The sequence below is a fragment of the Mirounga angustirostris genome, unplaced genomic scaffold, assembly GCF_029215605.1.
Source record: "Mirounga angustirostris isolate CCGP_5_RB_7025 unplaced genomic scaffold, mMirAng1.0.hap1 SCAF_10, whole genome shotgun sequence".
Taxonomy (NCBI): Eukaryota; Metazoa; Chordata; class Mammalia; order Carnivora; family Phocidae; genus Mirounga; species Mirounga angustirostris.
This window is the reverse complement of record NW_026991718.1, coordinates 119205384-119226891: the sequence shown is the minus strand read 5'-3', so window position 1 is coordinate 119226891 and position 21508 is coordinate 119205384.

Below are 21508 nucleotides of genomic sequence, written 5' to 3'. Positions count from 1 at the left end.
GAGGACATTCTACTGGTGATGACGCTGAGGCCCAGGTGGCTTAAGCGATCCATCTAAAGGTCACAGTGAGTAATTAGAACCCACAGATCCTGGCACCCAGGCTTGTGTCCCTCTCTTTGCACTCGTCAACAAGCAAAGTGAAAGGGAAGCTTGAGCTTGTTCTAATGCAAAACCCAGGGGATCAGCATCAATTGGTTAATCCTCAATCTGTCCCTGCTTGATCTCCTAGGCGGAGGTGGCTGCTTTGCTTTACCCTCCCCCATATATCTTCCTAGCTCTGCTGGGGCTATTACCCTCCAGAATCCAAGATGCTGATCACACAGGTCCAAGAGGAGGAACAGACCATGTTTTTGTTTTATTTATCTATTCCTACACAATAAAAAAAACTTAGTTACTTAAAACAGGAACAATTTATTTTTTCTTATAATTCTGTGTGTGGGCTGGGAAGTTCCTCTGCTGGCTTCAGCCGAGCTCACACAAGTGGCTGCCTTCAGCTGGGGGCTCAGTGGGGCTGGGGTCTACAACATGGCCTCACTCTTAAGTCTGGCGGTTGGTGCTGACTCTTGTCCAGTATGACCTGGTTCACTTGCATGTGAACTTTCACCTTTAGTAGGCTAGACTGGTGGTCTACATGGTGGTCCCAAGAGCATAAAGACAGAAAATGTAAGGTCTACTGAGGCTTGGGCTAGGCTCATGCACGGTATCACTTCCATTGACATTCTTTTTTTAAATTTAATTTAATTTAATTATGTTATGTTAGTCACCATACAGTACATCATTAGTTTTTGATGTAGTGTTCCATGATTCATTGTTTTCGTATAACACCCAGTGCTCCATCCAGTACGTGCCCTCTTTAATACCCATTACCGGGCATTCTACTGGTCAAAGCTATCTCAAAGCCAGCCTGACTCAGGGGTAGGGAAAATAAACTCCACCTCTTGATGGGGAGGAAATTCACATTCATTTAGCAAAAGAGCAAGGGCTATCTTTGGAAACAATGGTGCATGGAGTCATTGTGCATTAGATGAGTTATAGGGAGCGGGCTTGGCTTTCTTACTCTTCCATGCAGCAGGAGCTTCCATTATGGCCCAACTGTCTCCTGTTGAGAACATGTGTTCTCACCATCACAGCCTTCTCACTCCCTGCCTTATACGTGACAGCCAGAGAGGGTCGCTGCCTCTGTCCACCCTGGACTAACTCAGTCCTGGGCACTGGGAACTGATGCACACTCTCCTGGGAATTCCCTAGTGTTTTGGTCACCTTTTGTTTTATCCCAGTGATGTGGTTAAGTGTGAAACCAATCAGAACTAATCATCTCTAAAAAAGTATTCTCCACCTGACCCAGCACCAGTTAATGTGATTCTGGTTTGTGGTTTAAGGCCAAGAAATGGGTTTTCCACCTACTGTTATGATCCTGAGTACTTCTGTTCTTTAGGGAACCCAAAGGAAGGGATGTTTTGATTGGTTAAGTATCCAGATACTTTAAGGTTCCCTTGCCATAATACCATAAAGAGCTCCCCTATTTCACCAATATTTCTAACATCCTACTTTGGCTTTTAAATTGGTCATTTCTTATCTTTAAGTGAATGTAACTACCTTTACAACTATCTCTATAACTGAACTCTCTTGCTTTCAAATCGCCAGGATTTCTTTTGATGAAAAGTACTTGGTCTTACCCATCAAAGATATATCATCCATTTGAAACCTGATCTCTCTGTCTTTAGGTCAATGACTCAGTCATTCATTTTTCCCCTTGCAGTCAGGGTTTTATTATCCACCTCCTCCCCCTCTCCCCCCAGCCGGTTACCTCCCTGCTAAGATAGTATATGGACATAGTGGAGAATCTGTGCTTCCTTGTGGCATTGGGAGAATGACATCTGGCATCCTCATCTGGATGTTTCAACTCCTGCCCACTGGGGTTTACCCTTCCTCCAAGGTGTGGGGAGGGAGGTGTTAGTCTTTCATCTTGTGCTCTTCAGTTTCTTGTGCCCTCCTCTAGCACAGGGATGGCTTAAGCCTTCCTGTGTGGAGACAGTTCCCTTCACCATTTTTATGCCTGTGTTTGCCCAAGATTTACCACATGGTGATTCCTTCCAAGCTTTACTTCCTGATATGTAAACATCTAGTTTGGGGAAGTCTAAGAAAATCCTTTTCTCTTTTTGGAAATCTACCTCTCAAGACTACCTGCTGTGGACTTTTAAGTCTAGATTGAAACTCGGAGCTAAGCACTGAAAATTGTCCTCCCTTTCTTTTCTTTTTTTCAGCAATTCTGTACATTACTCAGTGCTCATCCTGGTAAGTGTCCTCTTTAATTGCTATCACCTATTTTACCCAGCCCCTCACCCAAACCCCTTCTGCTAACCATCAGTTTGTTGTCTATAGTTAAGAGTCTGTTTCTTGATTTGTCTCCCTCTCCCTCTTTTGTCCCCTTTGCTCATTTGTTTTGTTTCTTAAATTCCACATATGAGTGAAATCATACAGTATCTCTTTCTCTGACTAGTTCACTTAGCATTATACTCTCTAGCTCCATCCATGTTGTTGCAAATGGCAAGATTTCATTATTTATATGGCTGAATAATATTCCATTGTATATATATATATCTGCACCACATCGTCTTAATTCATTCATTTATCATTAGACATTTGGACTGCTTCCATAATTTGGTTATTGTCAATAATACTGCAATAAAGAGGGGTGCATATATCTTTTCAAGTTAGTGTTTTTGTATTCTTTGGGTAAATACCCAGTAGTGTGATTACTGGATCGCAGGGTAGTTCTTTTTTTTTTTTTTTCAAGGATTTTATTTATTTATTTGACAGAGAGAGACACAGTGAGAGAGGGAACACAAGCAGGGGGAGTGGGAGAGAGAGAAGCAGGCTTCCCGCCGAGCAGGGAGCCCGATGCGGAGCTCTATCCCAGGACCCTGGGATCATGACCTGAGCCGAAGGCAGACGCCTAACGACTGAGCCATCCAAGCGCCCCGCAGGGTAGTTCTATTTTTAATTTTTTGAGGAAACTCCATACCATTTTCCACAGTGGCTGCACCAGTTTGCATTCCCACCAACAGTGCACGAGGGTTCCCCTTTCTCCACATCCTCACCAACACCTGTTGTTTCTTGTGGTTTTGATTTTAGCCATTCTGACAGGTGTGAAGTGATATCTCTTTGTAGTTTTGATTTGCATTTCCCTGATAACAAGTGATGTTGAGCATATTTTCATGTGTCGGCCATCTTTATGTCTTCTTTGGAGAAGCATCTGTTCATATCTTCTGCCTATTTTTTAATTGGATTATTTGTCTTTTAGGTGTTGAATTGTATAAGTTCTTTATATATTTTGGATACTAACCCTTTATTGAATATGTCATTTGCAAGTATCGTCTCCTGTTCAGTAGGTTGTCTTTTAGTTTTATTGACTGTTCTGCCTTCCCTTTCTTGGGAGTAAACCAGCCATGTGGATGAAGGACTGCAGAGAAACAAAATCCCCAAATCAGTTGGCATTTCCCCACTTTTCATAACTGTTGGGAATTATCCCATTTGAGTAACATCTCCCTTTTTTCTAAGTCATCACACATTTACTCTGACAGAGCCATTTTTTCCCATTCTTTTTGTATACTTTGTTAGAGACATTTTTTAATAAATTTTTTATACTATTTTTTATAAACTAATTTTTAATAAATTTTTATAATAATTAATAATTAATAATAAATAATCAATTATTTTAAATATTTATTTTAAAGATTTATTTATTTGAGAGAGAAAGAGAGCACAACCATGAGGGCCAGAGGGAGAATGAGAGAGTCTCAAGCAGATTCTGCACTGAGGACAGAGCCTGAAGCAGGGCTTGATCTCACAACCCTGAGATCAAGACCTGAGCCCAAACCAACAGTCAGACACTTAACTGACTGCACCACCCAGGTGCCCCAGTGACACTTCCATTTAGTTGTAATCATTATTTTACATGTGTGCATCCTCATGGAATCTCAACACTGATAGGAGAAGCATGCCCACCACTGCATCAAACCCACTGAAGTCATTCAGTTAATGTTCAAAGAAACCACTGTGTGCTGCTCAAAACTATAGAGCAGTTATGTTTTCTAGTGTTCAGTGCATAACAGATGCCCCACATTTAAATGGTACTGTTCTGTTAGCATTTATTGAGAAATGTATGCACAAGGTACAAGTCCTGCTTGCGATCAGTGCAATGCAACAGGGTTAGTTTGTTTGTAGGAATATGGACTTTTAAGGGAGTTCATCAAGTAGCCTGACTGTGGTGTGATCAACTCTATCCTTATTCTATTTGGGGCTCTCTCTTTTCCAGGAGACAGCCTGCCTGCCTGCATATTTGCCTGATGGAGTTAGCCCGTCTCACAGCTTCGCTCTGGAGCCCAGGGGATTGCTACCCACTACAGTGGGCTCTCCTTGGGAGACTTCAATTGCTTTTGAATTAGTTATAGGCTCAAAAGTGAGCGACTCCTGTTATTAGAATGCAGGTTTTAAAATTACTTCAAGTTGCCAGCTTGGCAGCATTAACCTGTCATCAGAGAATTCAGCATGGTCACAAAGAAGATGGACTTTTGAAAAAATAAAGCAGAAATGAACTGATATGGTCAAGGAGTGAGGGAAACTCTGAAATGCCTTTCACTTACGCCTCGTCTGTTTTGCCATCTATAAAATGGTGACAAACCTTGGAAACTGTTTAGAATAAGTTGAAGGGTAATCAGTGAAATGCTATGTAAAACAATTCACTGAGTGTAATACTCCACTGGATTCTCTAGATTTGTGTAGCTGTGTTGAAATAGTTCTAAGAAAGCTTATGCTCTTATGCACACACAACATAGCTTTACGCCAGATATCAAAGGAGTATGTCTGGTATAAATGGCATTATTTTCCAGCTTTATTGAGGCATGATTGACAAATAAAAATTGTGTATATTTAAGGTGTACAATGTGATGACTTGATATATATAGACATTGTGACAGATTACCATAATCAAGCTAATTAACTCATCCATCACCTCACATAGTCATTTTGGTGGTTTTTTTGTTTGTTTGTTTTTTTGGTGGTGAAAACACTTAAGATTTATGCTCTTTGCAAATTTGGAGTATACAATACAGTATCATATTATTATTATTAACAGTATAGTCACTGTGTTGTATATTAAATACCCAGAACTTATTCATCTTGTAACTGAAAGTTTGTACACTTTCACTAACATCTCCTCATTTCCCCCTGCCCCTGGCAACCACCATTTTATTTTCTGTTTCTGGGACTTCAACTGTATTTAGATTCCATATATATGTGAGCTCATACATATTTGTCTTTCCTATTTGGTTTATTTCACTTAGCATAATGTCCTCCAGGTTCATCCATGTTGTTGCGAGTGGCAGGATTTTCTTCTTTACATGCCTGAATAATATTCATGATGAAACTATAAATTCTAAGTGTGTAATGACCCAATTATGAAAGCAAACCTGAAAAGATTTAGAAGCCATGTAGAATGATATCTTTATGACTTTGAGGAAGGGAAAACATTTTTACAGGATGCAAAATGTACAAAGTATAAAGAAAAATATGGATGTATTTGACCTTAAAATTGACCTTAGAATTTTATAAATAAAATACCATAAACAAACTTGAAAGATCATTTATAAACTAGGAGAATTTTATGTCAATTCATTGTTAATGAAGGATGAAAATCTAGAATGCAAAGCAGCTTCCTACAAATCAATAAGATAAATAAAAACTTATCAATAGAAAAATAGGCAAAGAACATGAATAGATAATCTACATATAAGAGAAAACTCAAATGATCAATTAATATATGAAAAGCTCAACCTCACTGTAATTAATGATATGGAACAAAAATCAGTCATCTCATAAGATTAAATTAGTAAAAATGATGTAGTCTGATCGTATCAAGTGTTGGTGAAGATGTAGAGAATCAGGAATTCTCCTGTGCAAAAATTATGCAACCACTTTTGAGAGCAAATTGACAATACATAGTAATGTTAAAAATGCACATATATTTTGACCCAGAAATTTTACTTTGAGATACATTTTCTAGAGAAATCTGTTGTATATGTACCAAGGAAGTATAAAGATATTCTCTATAGCACTTGTTTTTTAATGTCTAAGAAGTGAAGATACATCCTTTTTTAATGGTGGAATGAGAAGTTGTGGTTTGTATATGTTAAAATTCTATAAAGCAATTCAATAATATGATATATCAAATCTCAAAAACAATGTTGAGTGAAAAAAGGTGAGTTGTAATAGATTATGGAATTTATTTTACCACAAATTCAGTGGCTTAAAATAATACACAGTTATTGTCACACAGTATGTGGAGGTCAGAAGTCTGGGCATGGCTTAGCTGGATTCTCTGCTTCAGTATGTCACCGAGCTGCGTTCCTAGCCTCAGTGAGGGCCGTGGTCTCATCAGAAGCTCTATTGGTGAAGGAGTTACTTCTAAACTCCCTTAGAATGTTGTAGAATCCATTTTCTTGTCGCTGCAGGATGGAAGGCTTCAGTTTTGTCAGGAGGTCATCCTTAGCTCTGAGAAGCCATCTAAGATTGCTTGCCACACGAGCTTCCTCATATGGCCACTTGCTCCATGGCAGATTGTTTCTTTAAAGCAAGGGATAGGCCATCTGGGTGGCTCAGTTGGTTAAACGTCAGACTGTTGATTTCAGCTCAGGTCATGATCTCAGGGTCCTGGGATCAAGCCCTGTGTCGGGCTCTGTGCTCAGCACAGAGTCTGCTTCTCCCTCTCCCTCTGTCCCTCCCCCGCTCATGCTCTCAATCACTCTCTCTCTCTCATTCTCAAATAAATAAACAAAATCTTAAAAAAGAAACAAAGCAAGGGATAAAGAGACTCTAACAAGGTGGCATTACACTCTTACATGATCCCATAAACATGATCACATATATTGCATCATTTTTTATGTCATTTCATGGATTAGAAGCAAGGTGCGGGTCTCATATACAAGAAGAATGACACAAATGTATGAATACCAGGGAGTGGTGATTATGGGAACCACATGAAGGTCTGTTTACCAAAATTTGTATCATTTATGTAAATGTCTCAAAACATAAAAACACAAAACAATTTGGTTGACTGTCCAGGAAATCATGTTGTGTGAAAAAACGAACCCCAAAAAGTTGTGTAACACATTATGTCATTTATATAACATTCTTATAATGACAGAATTATAGAAATGCAGAACAGATTAATGGTTGCCAGGGGTTAAGGACAAAGGGAGGCAAAGAGAGTGTGACAGTGATAAGTGTGAGTATAAGGAACAAGAAGGATACAGAACAGTTCTGTATCTTGACTGTATCCATGTCAGTATACTGGTTGTGATATTGGACTATAGTTTTATAAGATGTTACCATTGGGGGAACCTGGAAATTGTACATGGGGTCTCTGCATTATTTCTTAAAACTGCATGTGAACTACAATTATCAAAAATAAAAAAATCCAATTAAGAAACAACAACGAATGAACCAGAGAAAATTTCAAAAAAAACCAAAACAACCCAAAGTCCTCATATAAGTCCTGAATGATGAGCAGAAAACCATGAGAGAAATCAGTGGAAAAAAATGGGGACTTGCTGATTGACATAGGAAGAGAATTTGCAAAAAGATAATTAAAATCATCATTGGCGGGAGTAAAGGGTAGAACTGCTCTGCAGAAAATCAGGTCAGTAACTTGGAGGTCAAAGTTGAGAACTCTCAAAATACAGATGAAAATAACAAACATTAAATGACTTGATTAGTTTATACTAATTATTAAGCTTATAATCTTATGTAGCAAACCTATGAATATTGCCTTATATGTATCACATATACATATATATGATTTATTTGTATATTCTTTGTTACTTTCAAAGAACACGTGAATATTATTCTATAAGGTAATATGCAAAGTTATTAATGGTGATTCTCTTGAATGGTACCATTATTCTGATTTTAATTTTCTTTTTTTTTCTTTTTTTCTTTTATTCTTATGTTAATCCCCATACATTACATCATTAGTTTTAGATGAAGTGTTCCATGATTCATTGTTTGTGCATAACACCCAGTGCTCCATGCTGAATGTGCCCTCCTCAATACCCACGACCAGGCTAACCCATCCTCCCACCCCCCTCCCCTCTAGAACCCTGTTTGTTTTTCTGATTTTAATTTTCTATTTTATGCATTTGGATACACCGTTTTCTACCATGAGTATGTATTAATTTTAGATGAAAAAACAATTAAAATTAGTGCAATTTTGTGCATATTGCACATCTGCAATTGTGTAAAAATATGTACAATAAACTGGAAGGAAATGTTGTATACTAAATGTTAACAGTGGTTCTGCCTGGGGGATCAGATTTACTTGTTTTTATTTTCTCCAAGTAACACTGTGTAGTCTCTAGATTTTATATAGTGATCAGATGTTTTTTATAATCATATAGATAAATTTTAAATTAACATATAAAATTTTATAGGTACTATATGATAACCAATATGTAAAAATATACATTGAAAATTAGTGGGAAGGAAAACAATAAAAGGTCAGAGTATTAGAGATGCCTTTTTTTTATTCTTCTAACTCTCATGTATTTTCAAAATTTGTATCATGAGCATATATTGGTTTGGTAACGGAAATGTCCCCAAAGAAAATGGAAGTGATTGATTAACTGTTTTGGACATGGGGAAATTTTTTCCAAACATGAAACAATAGAAAAATCATAAGAGAAGGACAAAATGTTCAACTAGCCAATTAAAATATGGGAAAATACATTGCTTCCTTAAATGCAATTTCAAAAATTAATGTTTTTTTGAACAAGTAAATTTATTTCATTTTTTTTCTGTTATACTTAACTCAGTTTTTAGATGATTAAACATACTCCATTCTCATGTAGAATAATATGCATACCTGACAGACCCTATTTGAGAAAATATGTAATAAGATAGGAAAATATACTACAATCTTCTGTGAAAAGAAGAAAAAATATTGCATTTACAATTTGTCTTAAACTTATGTATGTGTATATTTTTATGAATGACAAAAGTGATCCAAATGTTCACAATAGTTACATATTAGGGTTGGGATTTCAGAAGACTTTTATTTTCTCTTTTAATGCCTGTATTTCCCACATTTTCTAAACTCAAACCCGAGAAATATGACATGCTATATATAATAAATGTAATAGAACTATAGAAAGGGCCAACGTGTAAGCTTAAAAGGCACTGTGCTTGGCTATGAACTTCCAGTTAACACAGAACTCTTGAGAAAGTCTAATAAGATTCATTCATTCAACAATTACTTACAGAAGGCCTACTCTCCATCAAGGACTATGGCAGGTGTTTGGAATCCTCCAGTGAACAAGTCAAAGATCTCGCCACCACCTAGCTTACACGCAAAGATTTGGAAGTTGGAAAACCATCTACTCTTAGCTTGTTCGAGCTGCCATAACAAAATAACCCAGACTGGGGGACTTAGATAACTGAAATTTGTTTTTTCATAGCTCTGGAGGCCGGAAGTCCAAGATCAAGGTGTCAGCACGGTTGGTTTCCTCTGAGGCCCTTCTTCTCGGTGTACAGGTGGCGGCCCTCTCGTTAGTTCTTCATTGATCATCTGTCTGTGCACATGGCCCTGGTGTCTCCCCCTTTTCATGTAAGGATACCAGTCGTGACTAGAACCCCACACTGATGTCACCACTTAATGTAATTAAGTGTAATTAATGTACTGTATAAGGTATTGGAAATAACCTTACACGGTTACGTTCTGAGATATTGGGGGTTGGCAATTCAACATGTGAATTTGGAAGTGGGGGACATAATTCAGCCCATAAAACCACTCTATCCTTTAATTGTCTTTAGTGATCCCTCATAATCTGGTCCAGTGTCAGTTTGAATACCTCCAGGGATGAGGAACACACTTCCTCACCTTGTATCAGTGGGTAGAGTTTGTATCTGTTTCTGAGTAGGTCACTGGCCCCAGAACTCCCGACAAGAGGGCTGGAACACCCAGCATCATAGCTGCTTGATTCTTGCAACTTCCTGGCTGGGGAGACCCTGCAGTTGAAGAGTGAGGCGTTCAGCTGTGACTTATCTCCCACATCCTGCAGCCAGGAGGTGACACAAAGTCATAGACATTTCCAGCCGAACTGATCTCTCCACCCTCCTCCCTTGGCTTTACAGGGTGCCTCTGACAATTTTTTTTTGTTTTTGTTTTTAAAAGGGATTCCTTATCTTCATCTCTCTCTCTCTCTGTCTCTCTCTCTTTCTTCTTTTAACTGATCAAACTGAGAAGTCTCTGGACCTACACGGGCAGTTTTTCTGAATCTGACCCCCTCAAAAGAATCAGCTCGCTCCTTTCTCTGGCAGCCAGCTTTTTAATCCTGGGTCACATGTCACTTCTAATCGTGGGCATGATGTTCAAGTTCCCCTCGGGCTTACATTTCACCCCAGTAAATGCTCTTCTTCAGCAGCTGCAGAAACGTGTCAGGGAGAGTGATCCTTAGGCACTGCTTCTGCAGGAGGGAGCAGCTGAGGCCGCCGTGAACCTGCAGAGTCAGGTGCCTCTGATGGACTTTTGAAAGAGGCAGACACTAAAGGGTTAAAGAGCGAAGACCCATGAGGCTGGGTGCAGGAGAAAGGGGAGCCCTGGGGGTGCGTTTCTTCCTATTTTGAAATAAAGGAGCAGTGTTTTCAGGGGAGAAAGGGCAGGAACAGACAAGGTGATGAGAAATAACTGGAGTAGAATTCTCACTGGTTGTACCCGGTTTGGCCACCTGGTATGTGTGGGACTCCTTAGAGAGGGGCCAGTTCCCCAAATGCCTCGGAGGTAACTGCTTACCTAAGAAAGCTTCTCAAATATCCTGAGAACGTCAGAGTTCTTTCTCGTGTGAACCACTCGGACTGTTAGGTGAGTCAGAAGTTCCTTTTTATGTCAACATTTTATTATGAAAAATTTCAAACCTATAGCAAAATTGACAGGATTTTCTGGTGAACACCCTATAGGCTCACTGCTTGGATTCTGCTGCTAACATCTTACTATGCCTGCTTCATCTTCCATCTGGGTATTCCTCTATCCAGCCATCAATCCATTTTACTCTTTGGATGCATTTCAAAGCAAATCGCAGCTATCATTACACTCCCCCTAAATACTTTTGCGTGTAACTAGATTTCGAGATCTGTTTACAGGTATTTCTTCTTATAAGGTAAAATTTACTTACAATGAGACACACAAATCTCAAACGTACATTGATTGAGTTTTGACAAAGGCTTATGGCTGTAGGCCATCTGAATAACTATCAGGATGCAGAAGCCTCATCACCCAGAAAGTTCTCATGACCCTCCCCAGTCAGTCCCCACCCTTTCCACCTCCCAAACTTTTTTCCTGTATTTTTCTGCCCTAAGTTAGTTTTGTCTGTTTGGATCTTCTCAAAAATGGAATCATCTGTTATGTAGTCTCTTGTAGGTTTTCTATCCCTCTGCATAATATTTTGGAAGTTTATTCCTATTGTGTGCCTTAGAGCTTCATTACTTTTGATTGCTAAGTAGGGTTCCACTGGATTAATACAACACAGTGTGTTCACCCATAATGGGGACACAGGGGGCTTTTTCAGTTTTTGGCTGATATGAATCAAGTGACTATGTCTATTTCTGTACAAGGAGAAGAGCTCATTTTTTCCTCTTGGAGAACTCAGTGGAATATTTTCAACAGTATCATCCATCCATCCAACCTCTCTTCCATCCATGCAAACACATATTGTGTGCTTACTGCAGGCCAGGCAGTGTTCAATCCTGGGAAGATAAAGTTAAAAGATACATTCCCTATCCTTTACAGAATCTAGGGAGAGAAACTTTTGGGGTCCTGGACCCAATTCTGTGTGTGTGTGTGTGCATGTGTGTGTGGTGTGGGGAAGGGGCACTGAACTTCCATACCTTCACCAGGAGCACCACTCTCCCAGTGCCTCCATATGTTCACCATCCCAGAAGCTCTCCCAACCTTGTCCTTTGGGTTTTTAGGGAGGCTTCATTATGTAAGCACAGTGGATTAAATCATTGGCCATTAGTGATCGATTCAACCTGCAGCTCCCCTCCCCTCCCAGGAGGTCTGGGGGTGGGACTGAAAGTTACATCCCTCCAGGCACCTGGATGGTTCTCCTGGCAACCAGCCCTCATCCTTCCATGAGGTCCAAAAGTCACCTCATTAACATAAGACACTTTTGTCACTCTCATCACTTAGGAAATTCCAAGGGTCTTAGGAGCTCTGTGTCAGAAATGGGGGCGAAGACCAAGTATATATCTTTTATTATAAATCACAATATCGCAGAGAACAACACAGACCATTACAGAAACACAAAGATAGGTCTAAGATGTAAACTTCCAGAGAAGGGAGAAGTGTAGGAGAGGTAGACAAGACTTTCAGACAGGTCAGGCCCAAAGGAGGGAAGCAGAGGACTGAGGATTCTCAACATTCTGTAGCAGCTTTAGTAATGGGGTCATGATACATGGATAGAGCTAGAGGGTATTACGCTAAGTGAAATAAGTCAATCAGAGAAAGACAAGTATCATATGATCTCACTGATATGAGGAATTTGAGAAACAAGACAGAGGATCATAAGGGAAGGGAGGGGAAAATCAAACAGGACAAAACCAGAGAGGGAGACAAACCATAAGAGACTCTTAATCTCAGGAAACAAACTGAGGGTTGCTGGAGTGGTGGGGGGTGGGAGGGGTGGGGTGGCTGGGTGATGGACATTGGGGAGGGTAAATACTATGGTGAACGCTGTGAATTGTGTAAGACTGATGAATCACAGACCTGTACCCCTGAAACAAATAATACATTATATGTTAGTAAAAAAAAAATTAAAATAAAGTAATGGGGTCATGATGCCCTTTCCTGCAGCTTCCTTCAATACAACCTGACGGCTTCACCACAGAACTCCGTTCCATGGAGTGATTTTGCCATGGAATGAACTTACTTCTTAAAACCTACTTCCCTAGAACTTACCTCTATTTATTTGCATACCTCCTGCAGGTCTGTCTCAAGCCTTGATCCCACTTGACCTGAGACTTTCAGAGGGAGCTTATTATCCTAAGAAGTTATTTTGTCCTAAAGTTTACAGATTTCTTCTGAAAAGCTGGATGGAACTGACTCATAGAATCAGCCAGGCTTTCTCAAGTGCAACAATTCCAGAATGTACTAACCCTGAGATGCAGCACCGGGTTCATTTTGAGTCATTGGTAGGGTTGCCAGATAAAACACAGAACACCCAATTAAATTTAAATTCCAAGAAAACAACATTTTTTTTTTTAGTATAAGTGTGTCCCAAATATTGCATGGGACATAAGTATGTCCCCAATATTGGATGCAATACGAATTTATACCAAAAAGTGATTGTTGTTTATCTGAAATTCAAATGTAACTGCACATCCTGTACTTTTATTTGCTAAATCTGGCAACCCTAGTCATTGGAGAAAGAGGTTTTCTGGCCAAGTGAATTTTACCCATGATGGAAGCCAAACCCATAAAATACCAAAACTTTAAAAAGTAACCATGAAGGAAATGTTAATTGTATCAGATATCTCCCCATCTTTTGAGTTGGAATATATGGATGTATCCTAAAACCTTCTTGATAACTTGAAGTCATTAGTATGAATATTAATAATTACTTATTATCAAAACTACTGAGGATATTCAGGGTTGCTTGTCTATACGGAATGGCACCAGAAATCTGTGATTTTAGAATTTTAAATCTGTGGGTTTTTTCATTTTTTTCTTTTTTTTTCCTAATTATTGGGCTATCAATTAAACCCCCTGTGGCAATTAATATTTATTTTCCCAGAGTCTAAGAACACCAAACTTTTCTTCTGCCTAACCTGATGTCAGTAAAAAAAAATGAGACACTAAATCTTGCTGGTAATACGTGTACACAAAGATTATAGGCTATCATGGAAAAAGATATTGAGTTTGTGATAATTATTTTAACATTTCAGAGATTTTTAAAAGCCAATTTCCAGTCTTTTAATTTTATTTTCTCATTCATTCACTCACTCATTGAAATAATAAACATAATTATGTAATAGAGGTTTATGCAGACCCCCATGGCTTCAGCATTTTATAAAATAATATTTATAATTAGTTTTTAGTAAACCGTATCTTTAAAGGGCTGGAAGGTGATTAAAAATTGAATGTTGCCATCTGAATATTATATATCTTCCAAATAGTGTATTCATTCAATTTACATAATTGCATGAATCCTGTGAGCGGATTCCCACCTGGTCTCATGTCACTGTGCTAAACAGTGTCATTTAAATGTGGAAAGCACAGCTTCCTCTCCCCTAGACCTTTCTTCACGTGGTCTCGGGATCCATATTGTGTAATAACCTTTCTTGCACCTTTAGTGTAGATCTGAAACTTTCAGACAAATAGTGAAGGACAAAGAAATCTTCTAACTGCATATTTCAAGGGGGACACTCAGCTTTTAGCAGAATGTTGACTCTCATCCTTAGCCATTCACTGTTTCTTCCTCTGGGAATCTTTGTGTAAAGATTCTAAGTCCTCATGACAATTGTCAGGGAACAAAGAAGTCATGGGTAGCAGATATTCATAGAAATTGAGGTTAACATTTCTGCATCAAAATTCTTGAAAATGTGTCCACCAGATTACCCAAAGGATGTAACCTGCCTTAAACATCTGCCAAAGTCCATTACCTGCAAAGAAGATGCTTTCTGTGAAAAAAAAAAAAAAAAAAAAAAGTCCCTCCATTTCCGTGGTAACTCTGATCTGCCCGTAAGTTAGGTGAGACCCATAATCACACCATGGGTTTGTCCAAAATGTGTGCCTCATCCACCTGACCCATCACCTTCTCTTGACCTGGATCATTGTCTTGGGCCAGTCATGTGTACTTGCCATGCCTTTTTTGAGCAATGCCCTACTAGCAAAGTGATTTTAAACTGCAGAGTGCATCCAAATCACCTGGACAGCTGTTGAAAATGCAGGTTCCTGGACCTCACACTATACCATGAAGCCAGATGCCCTAAGATGTTGAACCATACTCAAAGAAACACTCTTCTGCACCTAAGTTCCTTGGGGATGGGGATTGTGTTGGTCTTGCTCACTGCTTATTCCCTGCACTGGCCTAATGCCTGGCTCATGATAGGTCCTCAATAAATGTCTGGTCAATGAAGAAATTAAGAAAGGTTGAGGAGTGATGGGTAGCACAGTGGCTTCAGTGGCTAAGGAGACTTCTTAGGTGGAGGAGTTCCTATTACCATGAGGGATGAGTTGTAAACAGTTTCTTTGAGGTTGTGTGTGTGTGTGTTTTGAATAATCAGTAAATATCATTGCTTTTCTTTAAAGTATCAAAGTACTACACTGGGATGTATAGTTCCACTATAATATATTCTTTTTAAAAAATATTTTATCTATTTATTTGAGACAGAGAGAGAGAGAGAGAGAGATAGCACAAGTGGGGAGTAGGGTTAGAAGGAGAGGGAGAAGCAAACTCCCCACTGAGCAGGGAGCCTGACATGGGGCTCGATCCCAGGACCCCAAGATCACGACCTGAGTTGAAGGCAGACACTTAACAGACTGAGCCACCAGGTACCCCCATTATAATATATTCTTATCCTTCCTCCCTTCCCCCTCTTTCTCTTCCTTCCTTCTATCCATCTATCCTTATGTATAAAGAGAAGTCTAGAGGGTGCCTGGGTGGCTCAGTCAGTTAAGCATCCAACTCTTGGTTTCAGCTCAGGTCGTGATCTCAGGGTCATGAGATCGAGCCCTGCATTGGGCTCCATGCTTGGTGTGGAGTTTGCTTGAGATTCTTCCTCCGCATCCCCATCTGCTCCTCCCCCGTTCACGCTTTCTCTCTCTCTCTCTCTCAAATAGATAAATAAAATCTTTAAAAAAGAGAGAGAGAGAGAGAGAGAGGTCTAGGAAAATGTTCATTTAATGCTCAATTTTTAAGTGGTGAGATTTTAGGTAACAAAATTTTTTTTGTATTCATGAAATTTTGTGGTTTTTGTAATAATTTATCAAGACAAATTAAAGTCAAAAATCATTTAAACTTTAAAAAATACATGCTCTTTGACAGATTGTTTGGAAAAGAAATTAGGGTCCGTTAGCACATCTGGTCTCAAAACCTGCCAAGATGGGTGAGAAGACAGTAGGCATCAGCTCTGGTTGCCAAAGTCTGCTTCTTCTTTTAGATTTCTCCCATGCAGGCTCCTTACCTATATCTCAGACCATACCTCCATTGTTCTTCAAAGTTCTCTTCTCTGAACCCAACATCCCGGACCCACTTGGAAACTCTCTGTACATTGGACTCATGGGCTGGATACTTTAGGCCACAATAGTGTGGGCAGTTTGCCTGGGATTCAGGGCAGGAGTGAAAGCCACTGCACTGAAGTGTATGCCCTGAGCTCACTTGAAGGTCTTTGGGTCTCTGGCATTGGGGTCTGTCTATACATATGAAAGGAAAAGAGGAAGAAAAAGGTCATGTTTTTAAATAGCTCAAATCATCCTTGTGGGAGCTTTTCTGGGGATTTGTCCCTTTTTTGCAGGGAATAGAGGCCAAATGTGTATACTCTTTAGGGAAGAGCTGACCCCAGTTGGATATCTCAGCTTGTGTCCCACCTGACTCCAAACCAACTTTTCATTTTGCTCTTTTCAACCCTGTTGCATAAAATCTCAAGCTCTGCCTTTAATTTTTTTGACTGGTTTCCAAATATACTTTTCTTGAAAAAAAGTTCTGCTTAGTGCTCCCATTGAGTGACCACCCACCTGATATTGCCAGAGCTAGATCCCTACTCCTTTCCCACGAAATGTCTCTCCCTTCTCCTACTCTGGCACACTCAGTACTATGAGTTAACCAGACCCCCTTCTCTACTCTCCTGGGCATACAGGAGAACTACATTTCCCAGCTTCCTTTGCAGTTAAGTGGAGCCATGACTTTCTGGCTAGCATAATGTGGATAGCAGTGATGTAAGGCAATTTTTGACTAGGCCTGAAAGCCTCTTGAGAGGTCTATGTCTTCATTGTGCAAAGCTTGAGATGCTCTGTGTCTTCATTGTACAGAGGGAGAAGATCCAGTGAAAATGCAGAAGAAGGGTTCTGAGGTCCTAGGGAATAGCAGAACCAATTAAATCATGTAGCCTGGGAACCTAGGTCACTCTGTGAAGAAGTAAACTGTGCAGGGAATAAACTTTTATTGTGTTTTCCATTTATATTTAGAGGATTTTTGTTCTTGTAGAAAAATATAGCCAACTCTAACCAAAACCCCTACTTAAGCTTTAAACCCACTTAAAACATTCCCATCTCTGTCTAGATCACCTGAGTATCACAGATGAAGTTAATCTAGATTGATGTCTTCCTCTGAAATGTTATTATCATAGTTATTATAAAACATTTTCTCACATCCCTTCCTTTCCCACTAGACTGGAAGCATTTCGAGATCAGAGCTTTGTCTTATTCATCTTTGTAAACTTATCACTGACCACTGTATCTGGAACATTCTAGGATCTCCTGGGAGATGGTGGAAACTGCATTGAACTAAGGTCTGTTTGACCAAATTTTGTGTTCTTGTATATTCTCCTTCTCAGACAGAGCTAGAGGGGAAAGAATGCAGCGTTCATGGGAGCTGAAGTGCAGTTCCAAGTCTCAATAGTCTTCTTCTGGGTAGTAAGCAGGTCTGAGGTCCTCAGGGAAATACTTATATTTTCTTCCTCCTGCAACCTTCCTTGAACATGGCTACAGACAGTTGCCCAAAGATGGCCAAGGAGAGGGACCGCCATTAGAAGGCATGTCTCAGCTTTCCAGAGAAGATGGTAAGAACCCACTGGAAAAGATGAGGATGTCCCAGATGCCTATTTGGCGAAGTGATAGTGATCCCCATTTCTGCCCCAAGACAGATACCAAGCAGTCAGGGCAGAGTGTCCCCATCCAGACGTTGTCTGTTCAAGAATGAAGTGCCTTTTTAAGCAGACTGGAGGAGAAGAAACTCGCCCAGCTGAAGAGCTAAGAGAGGGCACACGGCAGCGGCCCAGGAGGACCCCTTTCATGTTGCTCTGTCTATATTCACTCTTCTGGGAAATGCATTGCATGACTTTCTTGGGGTGGAGGGCTGCAAAGTACAAATGTGCACCCACAGCAGTTTCCAAGATGTGCTTTTCTCCCTTTTTACTGTAACTCAAGAAAGTCAATGCATTTAGAAACTAGAGTGGTTTTCTTCAGACGTTCAAGTTACATTTTTACTTCCTCAGTTCAGCTCTCAAACTCCTAATCCTAATTGACCAAGAACTTGTGAAAAAAAAAATGGAGGAGGAATATCCTGAATCATTTACCTAGAACGTGGACCGGGTGTAAACAGGTCAAAGGCCAATGTAACTTCTAAGAAATCAGAAAGATGTGGGAGTACTGGAATGCTGTCCTACATGGCCCTGAAGTTCACAGATGCCAAGACTGGCTTGATGGTGTATGCAGACTGGGGTCGTCCATGAAAATTTGCAACAAGGTCAGTCCCCAGATGACACTATGTAAACTCATGCAATGTCTTATTTTCTGTTTTAGGGAAAGGGTAGACAGTTTGTGTGTTAGTTGCTATTCATTCATTTCGCAGCTGTTTACTAAGTGCTTACCATAAGCTGGCCACAGAGATTTGGGTCCTACTCATAAGGAGCTCAAATTATCCAATTCAATTCAATTTTCTCTAGAAAGTTATTCGCTGAGTCTACTCCATGTTTTAAATGGACTTTTGATACACAGAGGTTATCAATATAAATCACTGGAACTTGGACCAAATATTTTTACCCTGGAAGTGGCCAGAAAGGATGGCTTGAAGGTAGAAGAGGGAAAGAAGGGTGTTCTTGCCAAGAAAGGGTGTTTGCTAGCAGGTTTAGGTGGGGGCTGGGAATCCCAGGACATTAGGAAGTAAGTACATTTTGAGCAATCCCCCAGCTACTGTGTTTTCTGAGGAGTGTTCTGAAGAACACAAGCTAGTAATATGCTTTGAGTAAAAGTGTTCTGTGGTCAGACATGTCTGGAAAATTTTGTGTATCATGTCAAGACGTTTGTAAACATCCTCATGTGACAAAATAAGGACTCTAGGAAGTTTTACAGGAAAGAAAACAAATCATGTTTCTCCCACCCCCAACCCCAGGCATTCCAGACTTATTCTACAATATATTATTTTGTCACTTAATACCAATCCACATTCCACAAATCTGGCATTTTTCTCATCTTCTCATCATATATTATAAAACACTAAAGCAGTTTAACCCACAACATCATTCTATCCAAAAGGAGTTTTTAGTAGTCAAATACACATTTCACAATTATTTTTATTAATGTACATAGTTGCTTAGGGCTATAAATCATTCTTGTGGATATATTATGATTATCATAAGATAATATGTTAGGTTATGTTACATTACAAAGTATATCATATGTACCATATCGAGCCATATGATCATATGTGTAATGGGTAGAAAGTATTTGTTATTTTAACAGCTCACACCAGCACTGTGCTTAGAAAGGGAGGGGATCTGGGAAAGGCTTTTGTGGAGAAGATGAGACCCAGATATATTTATCATCAGGCACAACAGTCATCAAAGAAAGGAAGAGATCAATAATTTGGTTTGGAAAGAGAGAACAAGGAAAGAAATCTGTCAAGATAAGAAATATGCCAAGCAATAAGGCATAAGGTAAGAGCCTGATGTTTAGGTTTTAGAATTTTAGTAATTTTTAGGAACTTGACCAATTCAAAATCAACTTCAAGCTGTTTGTGTTGCTATCATGTCAATCTCTCCATCTTCCCCAAATTACCAGCAAGGATTTTTATACACTCACACACTTTGCACTGTTTAATTAGATGGAAATTTAACATAGTTGTGTGGGTCTATGCAGAACGAGTGGGGTACAGCCCTAAGGGGATGGGGGTCCCCCAAACTGAAGCATTCAGTGGGAATGGGAGCCCAGAGGTCTCTAGGGAAGCTGTGGTGTTTTCAGAGCTCTGGGTGTACAATGGGGGTTTGATCATTTTCATCTATCTCTTGTGGAGCTGGAAATCCACATCTGGGGTTTGAGTGTGTGTGTGTGTGTGCGTGTGTGCATATCAAGTGGTGGGGAGGGAGAGAGAGAGAAAGAGGGGAATAGAGATAAAGATATGGAGATGGAGGTTGGTATGGCACCTTCAGAATCTTAATTTTCTATTATAAATGTTTCATAGCTTGGAAAATTTGTAAAGAGTGGTTTTCTCAGATACCCATGCCCAGGCCAGAAGTAGATGAGGAGGCTTTGGGAATCAATCTGTAGAAGCCCCAGCAGCTGGCTGCAAGTCTGTGGCCAGAGTGAAAGGGGAAGGAGAACCAGGCTGTCTTTTCTAGTTTTGGAATTCCCTCAGGGCTCAGGTATAACAGCAAACTCCTATTCTGGGAATAGAAAGGCAAATAAATGTTCACAGGTTTGGGGGGAAGCGACTAAAGAATACAGAGATAGAAGGAGGCAAGGGGCTGGGGTTCAATGTGAAGGGATTGCAAAGAGTTAAGCAATGATCTTGGTTGCATAAAACAAGGTCTGCTGTCTAGAATGGAGGAGGTGACAGTCCCTTGTTGCTCTGGGCTGGCCAGTCTACCTCCTTTCTGGATTTGTGCTTCTTTTGGGGGCTTGGCCACCAGTAGTTTCCAGTGACCTTAGTGAAGTGAAAATCTGATCATGTCAGTCCCTCCTTTAAAACCATTCAATATGCACCCCTATGTTTATTGCAGCAATATTTACAATAGCCAAGATATGGAAGCGACCTAAGTGTTCATCAATAGAAAAATGGATAAAGAAGATGTGGTACACACACACACACACACACACAGGAATATTACAGTCATGAAAAGGATGAATCTTGCCATTTGTGACAACATGGATGGACAGAGAGAGTATTACACTAAGTAAAGTAAGTCAGACTGAGAAAGACAAATACCATAGGATTTCACTCCTATGTGGAATCTAAAAAAACAAAGCAAATGAATAGACAAACAAAAAGCAGTATCAGAGCTATAAATACAGAGAATGAACTTACGATTGCCAGAGGGGAAAGAGGCAGAGGGATGAGCAAAATGAAGGCAGAGGAGTGGGAAATACAGGCTTCCAGTTATGGAATGAATGAGTCATGGAATAAAAGGCACAGCATAGGGAACATAGTCGGTCGTATTATACTAGCGCTGTATGGGGACAGATGGTGGCTACCCTCATGGTGAGCAGAGCACATTACACAGAGTTGTTGAATCACAACATTTTATGTCTGAAACTAACGTAACACTGTGTGTCAACTATACTTACGTTTAAAAAAATTTTAAAAACCTCATTTGATGGCTTCCCATTGCACTGAGAAGAAAATATGCCCTCTCCCCCCTAGCTTATAAGACCCCTCATGATCTTTCCTTCTGCAGTTCATTTCCACGTACTGGTTTGCCAAAAATGTTCTTCCTCTCTCACTTCCTCTCATGGCCTAGTCGA